Source organism: Emys orbicularis, chromosome 11 (assembly GCF_028017835.1).
Source record: "Emys orbicularis isolate rEmyOrb1 chromosome 11, rEmyOrb1.hap1, whole genome shotgun sequence".
Classification (NCBI taxonomy): Eukaryota; Metazoa; Chordata; order Testudines; family Emydidae; genus Emys; species Emys orbicularis.
This window is the reverse complement of record NC_088693.1, coordinates 5,918,252-5,939,547: the sequence shown is the minus strand read 5'-3', so window position 1 is coordinate 5,939,547 and position 21,296 is coordinate 5,918,252.

Genomic DNA, 21,296 nt, shown 5'->3' with positions numbered 1-21,296 from the left:
GTCTCCAATAATAATATTTTTAGCATAATTATATAAATGATAAGAACATAAGAACATAAGAAAGGCTGTACTGGGTCAGACCAAAGGTCCATCTAGCCCAGTATCTGTCTACCGACAGTGGCCAATGCCAGGTGCCCCAGAGGGAGCTCAGTGGTTTGAGCATTGGCCTGCTAAATCCAGGGTTATGAATTCAATCCTTGAGGGGGCTATCTAGGGCAAAATCAGTGCTTGGTTCTGCTAGTGAAGGCAGGGGGCTGGACTCAATGACCTTTCAGGGTCCCTTCCAGTGCTGTGAGATAGGTCTCTTGGGGCTGGGAGCAACCTAAATATTTTGTGATCTTTGGGGTAAGTGACCGTTTATCGCTAAGTCCAGCTTGAACTAGGTAGCAAGATAGACTGGAGTGGCCAAGGGGACTGACTGTGACTCATGATAAGATTGTAACAGGAGTTCCCATTTGTTACTGGATTGGTGAAATCTAGGTACAGCAGTTTGGGGTCTCTGCCCTGCTTTGATAGTCTGCCCTGAGGTTGGCACTCACAGTCATGACCCACTCCAGACAGTGTGACATGCTGGCGCTGTATAGCAGAGAAGGGATATGCACCATTGTGTCATGTGGGGATAATTGCCCTTCTCTTGCTCAATTGCTGCTGTGTGACCTTTAAATATCACAGGGGCTAAATGGTAAAGGAGAATAATAACAATGATATTTTAATTTATTTGTGAATTATTTAACAGGGCTACTGATACTTGCCGGCTTGACCCCTTTGTTACTGGAAGGAATCATAACACAGTCTAGATTTGCTATATATTATTTTGCACTTTTCAGTCTAATATGCTCCTACTTTTAACTTGTCCCGTCATAGAAAGGATAGATTGAAACAGAGTTGCTGCCATTTCCATTAAGATTCATTCACGCAGGGTGAAGGTCACCCCGAGACAGAAAGCCACTCCGAGGTCTACTGAGCAACTTTAGCTGCATGGGGGAGAGCAGCCAATCAGGGAAAACTGTACCCCACTGTGAACTGCAAAAAGGTTTGTGCTCCAGTGCCTCATAGGCCAATACAGAAACCCATGAACGGGACAAGGCAGGAGAGAGGACCAGTGACTGGGGAGCAAGGAATCTGCGTATGCAGAGATCCAGTAGTCTCAACACTAAATGCTTCTGGCTGGCGCTGGAACATTTTTAATAGTGGGGGTGCTGAAAGCCAGCCCCCTTATCCCTGTCCACACCACCCCTGTCAGAGCTGAGGCCAGGAGCAAAGCCCCAGGCGTGGGGCGGCAGCAGATCCCCAGGCACGGGGTGGCCTCAGAGCCCTAGGCATGGGGCCGGCAGCCAGGACCCCAGGTGCAGGGCCGGCAACTGAGACCCCGGGGGCGGGGCTGGCAGCTGGGAGCCTGGGGATGTTGCAGCACCCCTAGTTCCCACGCCTATGGGCTGGAGAAGCTGTAGCTGCTTTTCCAATAGCGACACCAGGGTGCTGGAAATTTTTTTATAGTGAGGGTGCTGATGATGGAAACCATGTATTTGGTGTTTGTTATTACTACTTCAAGCCAGGGGGTGCGGCAGCACCCGCAGCACCCCTAGTTCCAGCACCCCTGATAGCAGTTGGATGATCCTGGATCCTAGCCTTGTGTTACAGGTTTGGATTTTACTACCACAATCCACCTCCACTCTAGGCATTTAGATCAGATTTCTTGTTAGTCCAGCTACATAAAGTTAGCTAACACAGCAAGTGCTCTTAGCTGAGGCAGAAGAGGCTAATTCTATTTCAATCCAGACACCCCAAATCCCTCCCCCCCTTCTTGTCTGGTCACTCTATACTCACCTCACTTACCCAATATACTCCCCTTAGCCATTTGCCCCTTAATGTTCCTAGTCCCACTGCAGCTTGGCTTGGAAGCTTGGGTCATTACATTATTTTAAGTAGCCATGTACTTTTTTAACGGCTGTCATTTCTTTAGTTGTCTATAACCCAATTTAAGTGTTCAGTGGAAGCCGTGCATCTGTTTCCTTAAGACAATTATTAAATTAATCTGTATCTAACAAAACAGACAATCTGAGAAGCTTGACACATAATCAATAAACCTGGAATGCGAGGAATGGAAATTGGATTTGGAAGATTAACAAATCTTGCCATTGAAAGATTGATTCTTGCATAAGTGTTTGGCTTAATAGGGAGACCCAAGGGGCCCGTGCAATGGTAATTAGCAGTATTGGTTAGAAAGAAATATTAAAATAGATAAGTGAGTTATTGAGATCGGGGGTGGGGACGACGACGTTCTCGGCTTTGCTTTTTCAATGGGCAGTAGGTCTCCCCCCAAACCTCATGGATCCAGACAAATGAGAGGCCCTTTGGCTGCATCCTGGCTCCAGGGCCCTGTTTCTTCTTCTGCCCCACTGGAAAGACCGAGTGGCCAGAAGACAGTCATGACTCTTGATCAAGCCTTATTGCTGGAGAGTAGGGTGGGCTCAGAAGGGACGGCCATCCATGGCAGTGGATATGGGCAGTAAGAGCCCAAATTCCCATCAGCTCGTCTTGCTCTGCAGATGTTGAAAGCTACATTTTATGCCCCTTTGACGTGCAGTGGTGGCACTAGGCATAAGCAGACTAAGCAATTGCTGAGGGCCCCAAGCCGCTCCCAGGGGAGGGGTCCCCATTTAGCATTATCCCGAAAATACCATTCAGCTTGTTTAATGTGGACTTGCTAACAAGTGTATTAGTAAGTGTTGTGCTGATATATTTATTTTTATTTGTGGAAATAATGCAATTATTATTGTTTAGGGACCAGTGAGGAGCAAAGGGACACCAAAATATACCCAATTCCAAAAATCAGATAAATAGTTTGGCTGCACAGTTTGCTAGCATGGCCAACAGCTAGGACTTTGGGGAAGGGTGAAAGGGAGAGTCTGTGTGGTTTAAGTTCATGAGTCAAGCAAATGAGGCAGCTTGGGAGTTAGAATCTTCTTTGTTTGTCTAAAGCAAACGGGTGCACTTTATTGACCTATACTATAAATGAGCATTTGGGAGTTCTATTGGGAGCAATACAATTTCCTTTATTTAGCCGCCATCAGTGTCAACAGAAGCTGAATTATGCATGGGGGTAATGATACTGTGTTATTCACTTTTAGTGACTTTATTAAAAAATGGAGAGAAATCAATATGAGCTGAAGTACGGAAAAAGCACGGGGCAGCTTGGTGATCTGAGAAAGCAGCCAAAGTCATTTTAATAAGACCTCGGCGTCAGATTTGATTTTGAAGATTAAGTGAGCTCATGCTTCAGAAACTTGGTTCTTCAGAAATTGTTGAGCTGTGTTAAAAAGTTAGGGAAGAGACTTTGAAAAGTCGTCTTATTTTTTCTCCCTGTTTTCACTGCGGCTCAGTTACCTCATGTTGTGACCTTGTCAGATTACACAAGCTCAGCCCTGATTGGTCCCTTGGATGGGACAGCTGAAAGAAGACTCGAGGTGCTGCAGGAAGTGTTGTGGGTGTTTCAGTATATGACATAGTGTCAATACCAAGCCCATGTTTCCCCAGTTAAGTCAAAGGAAGCTGCAAATTCAGAGAGCCACTGAAAAAAATCAGGCCCTAGACATTTGAAGCTGAACACCTCAAAATTGAAGCCCATGTAAAATGAATCTTGTTTCTAGATGAAGACTGTGAGATTAGTGGAGACTAGGGGTAAAATTGTCACTGCTACCTAAAGGATTTGCACACCCGATTCCTGCAATAAATTATTGAGAATTTCGTACCCAGACCCACTAGGCAATTTTGAAAAATCCAACCCTAGAAGCAAAGGGAAGAACATAATACACCACTGGATTCAGGTTGGGGAGAGACGCTAGAGAGGTGACTGCCCAAAGGAGGTCTGTGTGTGTTGGGGGAGGGAAGAGGGAGTTAGGGCATCAATGTTAAAAGGAAGGAAGGAAGAAAATAGGCTTGGGTTAGGAGAGATCGGAGACAAGAAAGAGTGGTGTGAAGAGGTGTTCACCCCACCTGAAGGGATTAAGTTGACTAGGTGAGCCAATTAACCATAGAGGCTGCAGCTGGAGGAGGAGCCAGGGGGCAATGAGGACTCATAATAGGATGACACTCACATGGACAGGAATAGGTGGGGCTTGTATAAAGCTAGGTAGCTGAGGGCAGAAAGGGGCTGCAAGGAGGAGGGCTGCAGTCACTCTCTGTGAGGCTAGGGAGAGCAGGGAGCTTAGCCCAGTGGGAAGGGCATACCTGGAGAAGGAGGGAGAAAGAGCCTGATAGATGCAATATAGGAAGCAGTCCATGGGAACAGCTGCAAGGTTGGGATAATGCAGACCTTAGCCACTGGTTGTAGGGTCCCTGGGCTTGAACCTGGAGAAGAGGACCTGGGACGGGTTGGTTCAGATAGACTTTGCTACACAAACTCCCGAGTCAGGGAAAATTACAGTGACACAAAGAGGGAGCAGTTGAGTTCTGATGGAGATAGAGAGAAACAGATTTGAGCACTTACAGGAAGGGGCATAAGACTGTCAGAGCCAATTGCCAGCTGTGGCCACAGGAGGGTGCCCTAGCACTGAGTGAACCCTGGGACAGGCGGGTTGAAGAGAAGACTCCGAAAGTATCAGCTTTGATTTTTTTCACGTGGTAGGAATAGGTGGTGGATATTAGGATACTCAGTTGATTGGAAGGGAAAGAGATGGATTTGGTTTAGGAGATGGGAATAAGGAAAAGGGAGGTGGGTGGGAGTGTAAGGACGATACATTGAATTAGAAGACCAAAAAAGAATCATCTTCCAACATAAACCTCTTAGATTTGGGGGGCCAATTCAAACCAACCCACTGAGCCTTTTGAGTTTCAATCATCACTAATAAACTGAATTGAAAGTATTGTCCTTTAGTCTTCTTTTTAATAATGATCCTTCCAGGAAATGTAGATGATTGACTTTGCTAGAGTGATCCTTTCTATCTTTTTATTGCAAAGTTCAGACGCCAAAATATTGGAGCACGTATTACACTGCTGTAATGTAGCACAATAGGTCAAATATTAATTATTTGGATTTCACCCTGTTTTCTTTTGCACCATAATAATGCCTTCAGTGTTATCCGGACGTGATTGACCTTGTGTGCTTTGGTTCCTGTCTAAATCAATACAACATCTTGTGTTGTTAGTTTCCTTTGAGCTTCCTTCGCTTTATCAGCTTATCGTGCATTTCTCCAAATACGAAATAATGAATTTATGGACTTAAGTGAACTCCTTTTATTAAGTACCAATTATTGCATTAAGATCCAGGCTTTATAAGGAATGATGTATTGAGAGGCTCTTGGTCAATGAGTGCTTAAGAAGGCATTTATCAGAAACATTTCATGAAAACTAAACTGGAACTGCATAAAGGGCCTCATCCAAAGCCCATTGAAGTAAATGGGAATCTTTTCCTTGACTTCAGCGGGTCTAAATGCTACTCTTAATGTAGTTAATTAAGAGGAGCCACCTTTATTTATTGGACTGAACTTTTAATCTCAGTTTTGCCCTAATTTTCAGAAGTGAGTTGCAGGAGCTCAGCATCCCTGAAAACCTCGTAGTGGGCCACAATAGCAATCGTCCATATTCTGTCCCCAGGAGCAGACCAGGAAGCAGATTGTGACTCAGAGGTACTGTTATTGACCTGGATTCTCCACTCCATTACACCATTTTTATGCCAGGGTAACTCATTGGCTTCAATGGAGAAGTCCTGTTATTTTATAACTCCTCTAACAGAAGAGACCACTTCTAAAAAGATGTTGCTTCTAGAAATAACCTCTATCTTAGGCCTGGTCCACACTAACCCCCCACTTCGGACTAAGGTACGCAAATTCAGCTACGTTAATAACGTAGCTGAATTCGAAGTACCTTAGTCCGAACTTACCGCGGGTCCAGACGTGGCAGGCAGGCTCCCCCGTCGATGCCGCGTACTCCTCTCGCCGAGCTGGAGTACCGGCGTTGACGGCGAGCACTTCCGGGATCGATTTATCGCGTCTAGACAAGACGTGATAAATTGATCCCAGAAGATCGATTGCCTGCCGCTGAACCAGGAAGTAAGTGTAGACGTACCCTTAGGGTTTTTATACAGCCATCCAACAACATAATATTTGAGCATCACAACACCAACCAGAGTTGCCTTATATCTTGAATGCCTTCTAGGAGACATATGGAAGGAAGGATTCTCATATGTTTATTGCACGGGGCTGGGACTTGGCAGAAGTAAGTTCAATTCCTACTTTGCCACAAACTATAGCTCTGGCCTAAGGCAAGATATAGGTTTGTGCCTCTGTCTCCCCATCTGCATGATAAGTAATCCCTATCTACCTCCCACGGGTATTTAGAGGATTAACTCATCAATATTTGTAAGTCGTCTTAATATTCTTGACTGGAAGATGCGATACCAATGTTTTGTTATCAACAATCAAGCCAAATCGTCTACCAGTGATAATATTTTACATGGTAACCGCCACTATTCCAGAGGTAAACTGAATGGGTGTAGCAGCAACGTTAGCAGAGTAAGGGAAGGATCCTGGATGGTAACATGCAAACTGATAGACTCAATGCAAACAAAGTGAAACGTTTTGCACTATTACTACTAGTATTGCAGTAGCAAGTACCAGCCCCAAGCATGGACCGGGAGACAATAGGGCTAGAGGGCTGAACAATACCTTCTAAAGTTTAGCACGTAATGCTGTATTCAGGCACCTAAATACATGGCCCGATTCCCCAGAAATACTGACTGCCTTTTGTGACAGCTATGGCAATTTCCTGCAATATCTTTGAGAGATCTCACTGCATTAAGTTTATGTATCATTGTGGGACAGGGATTGCATGTAATTCCATGGGGGAGGGTAGCCACAGCCCCTCCAAGCACTAAGCAATGCAGGGCAATTAGGCAAATTCACTCAAGCTGTAACACCTGCAGAGAGGCACCACCTCCTGGGGAGGCTCTCATATACTGGTTCAAATGGGATTTTCCAGAGGCCAACAGACAAAGAAAGGACTTTTGGATAAACGCCCTGCGTCTAAGCTGACTCAGGTTCTTCTCTCTGATCCAGCGACTGGATGGGACCTTCTGTCCCAGGAGAGGGCCCAAGCCTTAAGGAAGGGTTGGAAGTACATTTTTGCCAAGGTCATACAAACTTTCACATGGTTGCATCACATTCAGAAATTGTCATTAATTTTGGAAACTTTTTTGTCAAATCTATGATGTATTGAGAGGCTCTTGGTCAATGAGTGCTTAAGAAGGCATTTATCAGAAACATTTCATGAAAACTAAACTGGAACTGCATAAAGGGCCTTTTTCCTTTCTCCAAGCTATTGTTTTTATTAATGGATGCCAAACTGAACTGAAGAATGATTTTGTAACTCGGAGGAAAACCTAATGTTAGCCAGCATCACAATTATTATTATTATGCCTAGCAACTCCAATGAAGAACTTAGACACTATTGGGCTCGGCACCCTACAGACAAGTAACAAAGAAGATAGACCCTGCCTTGGAGAGCTTACGGTCTAGACATTAGACAGACTGCAGCAGGTGGACCAGACGGACGGATTGAGAACGGATGGTAGGATTGAAGTTTTTCATTAAAATTTTCATATTGCTGTGTATGGGACTTACATCTCAAGCACAATATCCTGGAACCCAGCTGTTCTGATTAATATTTGCGCTATGCGGGGGGGAAAAGTCATTCTCTTATCTCCAGGTCTCTTGGAAGATGAATTCAAGTAAATATGTCAGTGAGAAATAGAAAATAACGGAGAAGCTTGTTTTCTTCTTGCCTATCATGAACGTGTTGATCCATAGAACGTTTTAATGAACAAGAATAGCACTTACCTTGAAATTCTTGAGTAGATCAGCGATTGCATGAATAAACAAAGGAAATAAGCATAACTTTAAGCACTAACGCTGAACTGAGGCATGACGTTTTAATTTCCTTGTGCCTCAGATCATCAGGTAATTTGCATCACCACCACATAACAGCCTTTAGGATTCTGTTCTTTACTTTGAATTTTTTTGCTGTTTTGTTTCTGTGAAGTAGGTTTCGGCTGTATTTTTAAAAATATAAATCACTTGCAAAATTGATTCCATCTGCGAATTTCCCCCACCTGCCTTGTTCCACAATAGCCCGTTACAATCACCACATTCCAAAGTACTGACTCTTACAGCAGTTAGTTTAAGGAAACATAATGATGATATATGAAGGTCTGGCATCAGGTGCGCTAAAGATCCATATCTGCAGCTGATTTCACAGTCCTGTTCCTGCACTGGAGTGAATTAGTGCAGTTTAGTTAGCTGGGTCGTGCTGGGTTAGTAACTGCAGTGGGCTCATGTGTTTGCAATGTTCAAATACCTTGACTCGGCGAATTCAATGCAGATTATTTGAGTGAAATAACAAAGGCCTGGTCCACACTAACCCCCCACTTCGGACTAAGGTACACAAATTCAGCTACGTTAATAACATAGCTGAATTCGAAGTACCTTAGTCCGAACTTACCGCGGGTCCAGCCGCGGCAGGCAGGCTCCCCCGTCGATGCCGCGTACTCCTCTCGCCGAGCTGGAGTACCGGCGTCGACGGCAAGCACTTCCAGGATCGATCCGGGATCGATTTATCGCGTCTAGACAAGACGCGATAAATCGATCCCAGAAGATCGATTGCCTGCCGCCGAACCAGGAAGTAAGTGTAGACGTACCCAAAGAAGCAATTATAAGAGGAAGCTGTTTCATTTAAACGTGTTGAAAACCAGAGAGCAAGATCTTTTGCCTGTGTAGATCGGCACAGCTTCACTGAAGTCCAGGGAGCTGCAGCAGAACCTCCGAGTTGCGAACACCTCGGGAATGGAGGTTGTTCATAATTCTGAAAATGTTCGTAACTCAGAACAAAACGTTGTGGTTGTTCTTTCGGAAGTTTACAAGTGAATGTTGACTTAATACAGCTTTGAAATTTTACTATGCAGAAGAAAAATGCTGCTTTCCTTTTTTTTAGTCGTTTCCATTTAACATGGGACTGTACTGTATTTGCTTTTTGGGGGGGGGGGGGTCTCTGCTGCTGATTGTGTATTTCCGGTTCCAAATGAGGTGTGTGGTTGACTGGTCAGTTCGTAACTGTGGTGTTCGTAATTCTGAGGTTCTACTGTATGTTAATGTAAGGAATCAGCCCTATGATATTTTATTCATCATTCAGACGATGTTCTGGTCTGGATGAAATCTTGGCTCCATTGAAGTCAGTGGCAAAACTGCCATTGGTTTCATTGGGGCCAGGATCCTTTTTATGTTTCAAGCTAATTGGCCAGATTCTCTGTTGCCCTGCACCTTGTCGGATGCCATTTACACCAGTGCAAAGTGAGACTAAAATGTCACTGAACCAGACTGATTGCATTTTAGCCTCAGTTTGCACGGGTGGAAGCAACTGCAGAAGGTGCAGTGCAATGGAGAATCAGGCCCAATATATATTTTATATCTAACATAGCAGATGGCCACCAAGTCACTCCTGAGCCCCAGACAAACCACTATCGAGTCCTCAGTCAGATATAAATCAAAGGGTTCTTATTCAGCTGTCACCCCCTTCCGGCACTGCAGCTGCCTGCCCCAGTAGTCAATAGACCAATAGTCCCGCATCAGACCTACCTTCCCTCAGAGATGCTCCGGCCAGTGACAGACTCCCAAGCAATTCCTGGGCGCCAGTCAGGTCTCTCACAGAATAAGAGCTACAGATTTGCTCGCTCGCTCGCTCTCAGTCAGCCACCAACTGATCTGGGCTTTCCCCCCTTCTGCCACGCCTGACACCTACTCCAGGTGTAGAAGTGTGGGGCAGATTGAACTCACAGCAGCTTGTTCACCCTTTCTTAACCGGTATTGGGATTGTATACCCCCTCACCAGCTTCAATGCTAATACATCAGTAATAGCAATTCACAAGCTGGACACTCATATTGAATATGCATGTACGGCATGAAAAGGAATGACATATTGTAGCAGGTAAATGAGGAAGATGCATGCTAAGAATGCCCACCTCCAAGTCATCGATGAAATGTGAGACTTATATTGTAAATCTAGGGGGGAAATCACATTTTCGCTAATGTATGCCATCACCTTCTAATGCCAATAAAGCACTTAAGCCGATCTTATTTGTGTAGTTACTAACCATGCTGATCAGATTAATTGTGCATGATATTTATTGAGAATTTAACCTCTTTTCCATTCGGATCCTGAATTTTAGGAATGAATTAGTTATTTGGAGTTTATTTGCCAAACAGTTTATGTAAAAAATATCAGCCTAATGGTTGTCCATTCACCACCTCCCTTTGAGACCTGATGCATTCAAGTCAGCGGAAAGATTCAATGGGCATTGGATGAGGCTCTATTTATTACATGGGAATTGATACAGCACCTACATGGTATAATCTTCCACTCTCTGACTAGGGACTTGTTTCATGTGTCCTTGTGCTGCAGACCAGGATCCCATGTGACTGTTGCCCCTAACTCCCTAACTCCCTTCTAGGAAGTTTTCACAAGTGTAGGGGTCTGATTCATCCATCCTTTGCCCCAAATGCTGTGCATCATTTCTCCGCTTCCAAAAGATGGCGGCATTTACAGGTTGCTCTAGGTCTGACGTTTGTAAAGAGCTTTGTAACCCTTAAAAGTAAATGCTATTGTACAGTGGAAGTTATGATGATGATTATTAACATATAGAGGCCTTCAAGACTTGATGTTACTGAGCACGTTAGTTTTGTAGATTTCCCACTTATACCCTTTCCATGGTGATGAGAGAGCTGCACAACTAATGTGATTCCATTCAAACATTATGTTCATGGCCACTCTGGTTATTGTCTTTCGACTGCGGTTTTATTCCTATTCCTCAGTCAACTTCAGAAAAAGCAAAGAGGCTCATCTCTTGTATTACCCATTCAGCGCTGGCAATCAGACAGAAGTCTATTTGTAAACAAACAAAGGTGCCCAATTCTCCTTATCCTTGGGATAACCGCAGCTTTCTTCTATTATGGGAGGTCAGATATTTAATCATTTCCATTTCATATTTCACTCTGAATGTCAAGTGTACGTCTCCAAAAAACTTTACCATGCCTACAGCGAAGGCTGTTTATTTTTTGAGTTGTCTGTGTAAACAACTTCTCAGAAGCACAGGGTCTTTGGATTACTGATTGCGTTACGGGCTGTGTTTAAGGACAAGAGTCAGTATAAAGTCCCAGACCGATCCATTCCTGAAAATGTGTGGGGAAGGAGGTTGTGGGAGAGGATTCCCACACCAGGAAACCACCTTCCAACCCACATACCATCAGTTTTTGCAGTGCTAATTCCAGAGCTAACATTAAAACAAGCTGATCGGCACAGCAGTCCCTTTCAAGGGATGCTTGAAGTCCACACCCACTACTCCAGTGCTTCCAGTGGGTTATATCAGTCATGGAACAGCAAGTACTTGTGCTGTCCTGGGATGCTGAGATGAGTTGAATCAAGGTGAAGAAAGTGAATAGGGAAATGTTCATTTACCCGATCACATAACACAAGAAGCAGGGGTCACCCAGGCAGCAGGCTTACAACAAACAAAAGGAAGTGCTTCTTCACACAACACACAGTCAACCCGTGGAACTTGTTGCTAAGAGATGTTGTAAAGGACAAAAGTCTAACTGGGTTCAAAAGAGAATTAGCTAAATTCATGAAGGACAGGTCTATCAATGGCTATTGGCCAAGATGGTTAAACCCAGGCTTCGGGTGTCCCTAAAGCTCCAACTGTCAGAAGCTGGGATTGGACGACAGGGGACGGATCACTCGATAATTGTCCTAGTCCATTCATTCCCTCTGAAGCCCCTGGCACTGGCCACTGTCAGAAGACAGGGTACTGGGCTAGATGGACCATTGGTCTGACCCAGTACGGTCACTATTGTGTTCTTAGGTGCAGGGCCATCTCTAGACCAAATGGTGCCCTAGGCGAGGAGCATCTTCAGCACCGCCCACCTCCATATGTTAAACTTTTGAACACCTTACTGCACCCCGAGCCCGGCGCCCCCCAAGACCAGCACCACAAGTGGTCGCCTGCCCCTAAGTCTGGCCCTGCTTAGGTGTTTTCAAAATTGATGGCCAGCCTTGGTTTAAGTGAGCGTAACTCCAGTGAGCAGGGGGATGATCTTACTGGCTATTGTTCCTGTAGCTTCTCTTCCAGGACCTTAGTGACAGTGGTTAGAAAGCAATTATATTTAGCAGGTGAGTAGTAAATAGTGCTTCACCATTCCCCCCATGTTCGCTGCAAAGATGACTGAACACCACGGGGCTAGATGTGGCACAGGTATGACCTGATCTAATACAATATACCTGGCGACATTATATCGAAACAAGAAAGAGCGAGAGATTCCCACATCTTCTGAAAGTTCTCACGTCCACTATGCAGCGCTACTCAGTAAGGGATTAAAGATTAGAGCTGTGCGTCTACCTTCTCACGTCCCATTCAGGAGGAAGCAAGATCATTTTGGCTCTTGCCTTGAATTTGTGGTGAAATAAAGCACAGCTTCTGCAAGATGCTGAGCAACCTCTGGAGGTGCTCAGTGCCCACGGCCATCTGCAAGAATTGAGGGTGCTCTGCACGTTACGGATTAAGGTCCCCAGAAATGAACCCATCATTGATGCGCTTTCCTCTTGCATAGGACTCATGCACGGCACCCCTTCCCTGAACTCATCCTAACATCTATTCCCTCGTTGTTCTCTTCCACTTATTTGTGACAACCACTTATTGCACCGTGTCTTCACTCAGACTGCAAGCTATTGGGGCAGGGTCTGTCTTTTACTGCGTGTCTGCAGAGCAGCTAGCACGGGGGGACCCTGATCTTGATTGGGGCATCTGGTTGCGGCAGCAATGCTTATAAAAGAATAAACAACAATGGAGCTGCTAGTAAGATCCCTACTAGGAATGATACAGCTACTGAACTGGGACAGAAAGGAATGGCGTAGCTGGCAAAATGCAACAAGGAGAGGGCGAGCATAAGGCTGGGAAACGTGTGCAGCAAGAGAGGAAGGAAAGAGGAGCAGGTGGCAGAAAGGGAGCATGTACTGGGAAAGCAGGGGGGGGAGAGAGAGAGAGAGAGTGAACCTGATTTTCATTTACACTAAGGCACTTTTACTCCACTCAGGCTGTGCGGAGGGGCCTTAAAGTGACAGTGCCTTATATTGCCACCCATTTTCACGCCCTTTTACACTGCCGGAGCCCTTTCTAGTGGCACAGCCATGCAAAAGAGCCATGGTGTCAATGCGAAACAGGCCCAGTGTGATTCACCTTTTTCCCCAAGAAAGTCTCATCCCACTGAAAACTGAAGATACACAGAGACCTTCCTCATGTTCTGTGATCACAAGTGTGTCTGTGTGATGACAAATGAGAGGGGAAGGATCCAGAAGGTTCTCTATTTTAGGTGCCTATCACTGTCGTATCTGAGCGCCTCACCATCTGGAATGTATTTATCTATGTTTGTACAGCACCTAGCACAGTGGCATCCTGGTCCGTTACTGGGACTCCTAGGCAGTGTGAGAATACAAATAAATAACAGGTAGTGGCATGGCTAGAGAAGCGTCCCCCGTGGACCTTCCAGGCACCCTGCCACTACCACTGTTCTCCACAGGGGGAAGAAGTCTCTGTATCTGGTGCCTACTGAGGCGGGCTCCGGCCAACCGGCAAATTGTTTCTTCAATCCGAGGGGCTTTAGCCTCAAAATGTTCTGAAACAAAAAGCAAACCCAGCTCAGTACGGTGCTATCCACCAGTCTTCCCCTGGGGCATCACTGTCCTTTCCTTGGTTTCCAAACACTGTCTTACTCATGCGTCGCTCGCTCTTTGGGGTTTAACTGCTCCTCCGACAAGCAGGCCTGTTTCTCTGCAACTCCGTAGACACAGCTCCCTCAGGACAGAGCAGCAGAACTCCATCCTCCTTCCTGGCCAGTCAGCCCTGAACTGAGCCAGACTCTTTCCTTTTATTCCCCCCTCTGATCTTGGTACTGGTGGCAGCTATAACAGGGAGGGACTAGGTAGGCCCAAAAGCTCTTCTTAACCCCTTCTCTGCTGGTATGGTACCTCCTTGCCCATCGCCTAGCCCCATTTTGCAGGTGGGGAAACTGAGGCACAGAACAACTGCAGATGAAGTTTTAAAAAGCATCTAACTGACTAGCCTAAGGTCACCCAGGAAATCTGTGGCAGGAGGGAATGCAACCCTACCCTTCCAAGCCCCCAGGCTGGCATCCTAACTACTGACACAGCCTCCTTCTCGCTCCAAGCCACACTGTGGTAAAGACTCCCTCTAGAGGAACCTAGTTTAAAGCATGACCAAGAGGTGTCCGTGCCTGAAGCCTTCTGATGACTAACTGCACAGCTACCACATTTTGTCACATAGCTAAAAACTGTACATCTAAGGGAAACAGCAGGCCACCAGCCGGTCTCTGCTGGATCAGAAAATACATCGCTACCGTCACATATTCCACTTTGGTTCGTCTGTGGGTGGGTTTTTTTGGAGTTTGCAGCTTGTGAAGATCTGATATTTAAGCATCAAGGTCTTCTTGCTTCTGAAGGACAACTGCAGCTCAAAGAAACGATTCTCTACAAAGCAGCCTTCGGGGAGTCACATCTAGACGGATCAGGGTTTGAGATGAAGATGGTTGTATTTTGTTTTGGTTTAGTTAATAGGCTGGATCACAGTCAGTAGCACAGATGTGTTGCCGTATTGTCACTCAGCGTGCAAAACTTTTTCATTGCAGCAATTACAGGCTAGTTTGTCACTTTCTTTCTAGTCCTGGCTAAGGGGCAGCGTAAAGGGGCACCACCCCAAGGACAAACCATCCAACAGAGCCATATTTCCTTCTAGGGATCCTGCCTTCTTCCAAGAAGGAAGTAATCTGATACAGTCATTGACCAACAGGTAGATTACTTTCCCCTCCACATTGGCTCAGCTGTGCTGGCTGTCACTTTGGCGTGGAGGGCAGGGCAAAACTCAAGGCTGCATCCAATCCTGGCCTATCTGGGCATGGGTGGGAAGTAGTTACCTCATGTAGCTTGCTTGCCACCCGCATTCAGAATTGCAGTTCAGGTAGTCAAAGAACGGCAATTTATGCCTCCTTTGGTTTCTTGTGCAGGTGTGTCGGGCAAGTGACAATCTTGCCTTTGGAGCTGTGTGTGCGCATGCACACACTCGCATTTATGTAGACGCTTATTGACTTGACATTGTTATTTAGTGATTTTTAAGCTGTCCCTGAATCACGGGCCTGACCTGCACTGACTTCAATGGACATTGGATCAGGCACTGTCTAGTCTATTTGAGATTTTGGTCATAGCTGATTGATTGTATAATTTGCATTTAAAAAAATACAAAATAATAGCTTGGATTTGCAAAAAGTACCTACAAAAACACTATATAAAAGTAATTATTTTATTATAAAAGGGGGCACTGGCAATGCTGCAGTTTATACGGAATAAATGAAAGTGAATATTTGTACAGCACCTGGCACAATGAAGCTTTGAATTTGACTGGGGCCTCTACATGTTACTGCAATACAAACAATTAATACAATGTGTCCTTCTGATCTAGGATAACTTCTCAGCTCATAAGCGATCTGTGTGCGTTGTGGTCTTGTTAAAATAGTGCTTTGGTTCTGTTAATACCACTTCTCTGTTGCTGCTATTAAATCCCAAATCCATAATGGGTTATTTTTACTCACTTTTAAAAATCACAAATGTCCTAGCGATGTTGGCTTTCCACTCTTAAGAGTCCCCTCTATTTGTTTTGCAGTTTATATCCTGAAAGCTCAAAGTGGATCCGCAGTATAAATAGTGAAATATGCATTATTTGTAGATGAAGTGGTAAATGCCGAGCTATCTCAGTCATCTACCTGGTCATTATATGTGGAATGGAAATGCTGATACCTGCTTGAATGAGTGCTGAAAATGGTCAATTTCATTTGGTGACCCTCACATTATGCCTTGTATCTCCATAATCCGTGTGAGCCATTTAGATGCTTCAGGTGTGCAGAGAGAAAAAGATGCACTTGAAAAACGTCAGGCAAAACAAATCTAAACCATTTCTTGACGATTTTGCTGTACAACAGCCTAGTGAGTGTGACCATGTCTCCCTCTAGTGGACGGTCCCAGCAACTATTCAGACGGCCACTCTCTTAATGATAGGAGAGATTTCCTTTAGCTCAAGTGCTAGAGGCTTCTGTTTCGGGTGCTGAGTTCCATCCCCCACTGATGAGCATGATGTGTTTGTGAGCAGTCGGGAATGGCCCGTGACTCTGTGATGTTCATAACAGTCAATACCCCATAGGAAGGGAATAAAAGAGAATTGTCCCAGTTCAAAGCAACTGGAGAATGGTGAGGGCCCTTTGCTATTTATGGGCATCTTTTGTGTCTTTCAAAATCTTTGTGTTTGCTGATTTGGCTTCTAAATGTTTCTAAATTTACCACCATTTTTGGTCCAAACTGGAGTGAGAAAGATAATTTAGGATCCTCCACCACATAGTGATCCTTTCATTAAATAGATTCACAGATTCCAAGGCCGGAAGGAACCATTGTGATCATCTAGTCTAACCTCCCGTATAACACAGGCCAGAACTGCCCCCAAATAATTCCTAGAGCAGACCTTTTAGAAAAGCATCCAGTCTTGATTTTAAAATAGTCAGTGATGGAGAATCCACCACAACCCTTGGTAAATCATTCCAGTGGCCAGTTTCTCATTGTTAGAAATGTATGGCTTATTTCTGGTCTGAATTTGTCTAGCTTCAACTTCTAGTCAGTGGATCATGATATAGCTTTCTCTGCTAGACTGACGAACCCATTACTAAATGTTTGTTCCCCATGTAGATATTTAGACTGTAATCAAGTCATCCCTTAACCTTCTCTTTTTTAAACTAAATAGACTGAGCTTTTTGAGACTATCATTATAAGGCATGTTTTCTAATCCTTTAATCATAGTCATGAATCCTTTAATCATTTCTCTCTGAGGTGCGGCCTGTCACTGTTACCTTTCTCCAGGACAGACATTGACAGTCTCTGCCTATGGTCTGTTGTCCTGAAGGCATACAATGACGTCAGATTCAACGCTTCTTTCCCCCGCCCCCCAATTGTTGCTAGCCTTCATGGTCAGGAGGAAAAGCTAGAAAGCATGATCTGAGGCCTGGTCTACACTGGGGGGGGGACGGGGGGGGATTGATCTAAGTTATGCAACTTCTGCTAAGTGAATAACGTAGCTGAAGTCAAAGTACTTAGATCTACTCACCGCGGTGTCTTCACTGCGGTGAGTCGACTGCTGACGCTCCCCCGTCGACTCCGCCTGCGCCTCTCGCACCAGTGGAGTACTGGAGTCAACTGGAGAGCGCTCGGCAGTCGATTTATCGCATCTTCCCTAGACGCGATAAATCGACCCCTGCTGGATCAATCGCTCCAGAGGTAAGTATAGACATGCCCTGAGTGTAACTGAACTAGTGGTGTCTGCTTGAGTCTGCAGACAGCTTAGAGTAGCTGTGAGAGGTGTGAACTGTCCATATCATCTAAATGCGTTATTAATAGCGCTGGGTGAATAATTGCTTTTTTTGATTTGTTGGCAATTTCAAAAAGTTTTTTAAAAAATCGTGTTAGACCGAAAACAATTTTTTTTTCAAAATTTTCAATGAATTGAAAGGTCAAAACCAAATTGTTTCGATTTCAAGCATTTTTTAATATGTTTATTTTAAAAAAATAAAATTAAAGGAAATTTCCACATGAAATGTCATTTTGAACTGAAAAATCAAAACCTTTTGTTTCGAAAAACTTTGAATTTTTTTCAGGATTTTTTTTATTTTGTTTTTTGTTTTAAACAATTCAGCAAAACCGACACAAACTCATGAAACATTTCAGTGTCACTGAATCTTCATTTTTCACCTAAAAAGCGTTTGGGGCAAAAAAATGTTGTCCAGATCCTATTAACTCTGAAACTCACAGCTCTGGAGGGACCTTGCTGATGCCATCCAAGCAGCGAGTACCTGTCATAATATGGGGGCAGCAACTTCGGTAAGACAACGCTTAAAGTGATGCCTTTAGTGACCTGGCTTGATTTTTAATTTAATTTTATTTTATTTTGCTGGATTTGCAACCCTTTGTGACCCAGCTCCCATCCTCACCTCCATTTAAACACTGAATATTATAGTCTCTGGGGCAGTGTTGGAAACCTGCGGCCCATCAGGGGAATCTGCTGGTGGCCCACAAGACAGTTTGTTTACATTGATGGTCTGCAGGCAGGTCTGCCCGCAGCTCCTGGTGGCCACGGTTTGCTGTTCCCGGCCAATGGGAGCTGCGCACCACTGCTCTAGGGGGAAATCTTGTACAGCCCCCTGCTTGGGTGCAGAGGTCCCTGGCCATGGCAGAACTGGTGTGATTCTCCATGCAGAGAAGGCAGAATGACAGATTGTGCTAGGTGTTGTACAAAGCCAGAACAAAAAGACAGATCTCACATTGTCTGGACCTCCCCTATGGCCATGTCCCTGTCATCCCTGTATGGAAGCCACTTCCAAGAAAGTAGCAACCCCAGAAGTACTGACTCAAGTGATCGGTTTGCAGAGCACTTTGGGAATGTAAAGTGCTATGCAAGTGCTAAGTGTTATTATTATTATTAAGGACAGCAAGATATAGGACTATGGGAAAAAATTCAGCAGCTGGGACAGGTGGGGTCAGCAGATAAGCTAAAGCCAAATTGCTCTTGTGTGTCGCAGGGCCACCAGGAACGTGGTGCAATTTCACACTCAGCATCTCCCAGTTAGAGGCAGCCGGTTTCTGTCAACGAAGGCAGAACTGGCAGCTTGACTCCTGCTCTCTGTGGCTAACTTACGTCCACAGCTTCATGTCTGCGTACACACACACACACACTCTCTCTCTCTCTCTCTCTCTCTCTCTCTCTCTCTTCCCTAGATGTAACTAAATCTTAAATTAACTAGAGCTGGTCAGAAAATTCAAAATGAAATCAAATAAGGGTGAGAAGCACATTCGTTTTGTATATTGTTTGAGGGGCTGTGGCTTTAGAGAGGTATAACTGATACTGGAAGAGGGCTGCTCTCATGCTCTCGTTTTAACTATTTGACAAATCTGCATTTATTCTACCCAGCTGCCTTGATTTTAAAATTAGTATTTATCATATATTTATCTGATTGTGTGCTATAGCCTGAGACTAAAACGCTACATTAATATACTCGACTTGGTCAGATAATGAGGGGTTTTTCCTCAAAAGAAACTGCTATTGAATCAAAAAAATCACGTTTTCCATCGAAAAATATTTCCAAGGAAAATTTTTGACCAGTCCTATATTTAACCTTCCTTGTGAGTTGCAAACAAAGATGCCTCCAAGAGCTTGCAAACTAAGTATAAGTCAAGACCCAAGAGGAGGTGTCACGCAGTCACCAGGCGATGCTCTGGAACTACTCTGTATGAAGCCGGTCAGGACTCCGGGGGAGCATGCCTCCTCTCTCTGAGCATACTGTCGCCAGGACAAGAAGCTTACATAGCTTCGACCTTCCTGGGTCTGACCTCGGAGCATTCAGCATCCCTTTGCAGGGCTCCTGGGGAAGCTAGAGGGCCCTGCACCCCAACTCCACAGTCAACAGTGACTCTCAGCTAGCGTAAAACAGAAGGTTTATTAGTTGACAGGAACACAGCGTAGAACAGAATTGTTAGAACAGGAATCAGTGACTTTCAGCCAAGTCCATCTTGGGGGAATCCTGGGCCAGATGCCCTGGACCCCTCCCCTGCAGACCCCCAGAGCAGACTGCCCAGGTTCCAGCGACCCAACCTCAGATACCCCCGTTGCTCCTGCTCCTGGTCTTTGTCTTGTTTCCCAGGCGAATGTCACTTGGTCATCACTTGGTTGCATTCCCCTCCTGGGTCTCAGGTTACGAAGGGCACCAGCGATAGCCTCCATGCAGGCAGCTGGAGCAGCCTCATCTGCCTCCGAGGGTCTCAGCCAAAGTTACACACCCTTATTCCCACTGCCTAGGCATTGGTGCAACACACAGGGAAACTGAGACACACAGTAGTCATGCAAAATAGTAAGACTCACATAGGCTCACATACAACGTAACAAGGGAAAATCCCCACTTCATCACAAGAGGAGACACACACATCCCTCCTCAGGAGCTTAAGGAAACAACTAGGCCGTATTGGTCAGCATGATAGACTGTTGTCCTTATGAGAAGTTGAATGGGTCATCACCTTTCATGGAAAAATAGCACCTTTGCTTGATCACTTTAATAGCGCTATTCAATATTTCGGGGCCCAGATGCTTTCCAGTAGAAATATCATAGACTAGGCTTGATAAAGAACACTTCATCCGTACTTTCAGAACTTTGCTTGTCTTTTCCACACACTCTGATTAATGGACTGTAATAGTAGCCCTAATTGTGAAGGAGAGATCATTACTGACATCCTTGTCTTTGCTTATTAAAGAATGGGACAAATCTGTGAGGAACAGTTGTTCCTGCCCCATCAGTGTTAAAATGAAATACAGGAAACAGTAGACTCTGATGTAAAGTGACCATTAAGATACACAGTGAAGATAAGCGGCTTTGAGTGGCTGACCCTTTTCTAATATATTTACAGTGTAACTTACAAAATAAGGATCCTGCCCTTACATCTGTGTGGGTGGCCCTGTCTCTGCCCATGGATTTCAGGGGGGGTCCATGTATTCAGGGCTCTGACCATGTAGGAGAAGTGGCTAGATTGGGGCTTCAAATTCCCCAGTATCTGTATATATTGTTTATTATTAGACTACATAGAGAATGGGGTGGAATGTGGGGTTTACACCAAAATCTGATTTTGATACCACTGGGAAGACTGAATAACAATAAAGCCCAGTATTCCTTAATATTAACTGGATTTAGGAGGTGAGGAGTAAATAACTATTCAAAGATAATTCAGCTGCCCAGTGTCCATTCTGTATCCACCCTTTTTAATTACAACCGTTCAAAGCGGAGGTGTTTGTTATTGTGGTAGTGCCCAGATTCTCCATTCACGATCGGGTCTCCATTGCGCTCGGGGCTGTACAATCACACCTGCCCCAAAGAGTTTAGAGTGTATGGCCCTGATCCTGCAAACACGTATGTACATTGTCCCATTGCATTCAAGAGACAACTCATGCCTAACATTCCTTTCTTGCATAAGGGTTTGCAGGATTGGGGCTCAAGTGATCCATAGAGCTAATCACCCCAAGAGACTGGAAGATGACAAATGCTATGTAAAGTTTTTGTAGTGCGAAGCACCAGGTGGCGCTGTCACTCATAACATGTTCTTCTTCCTTA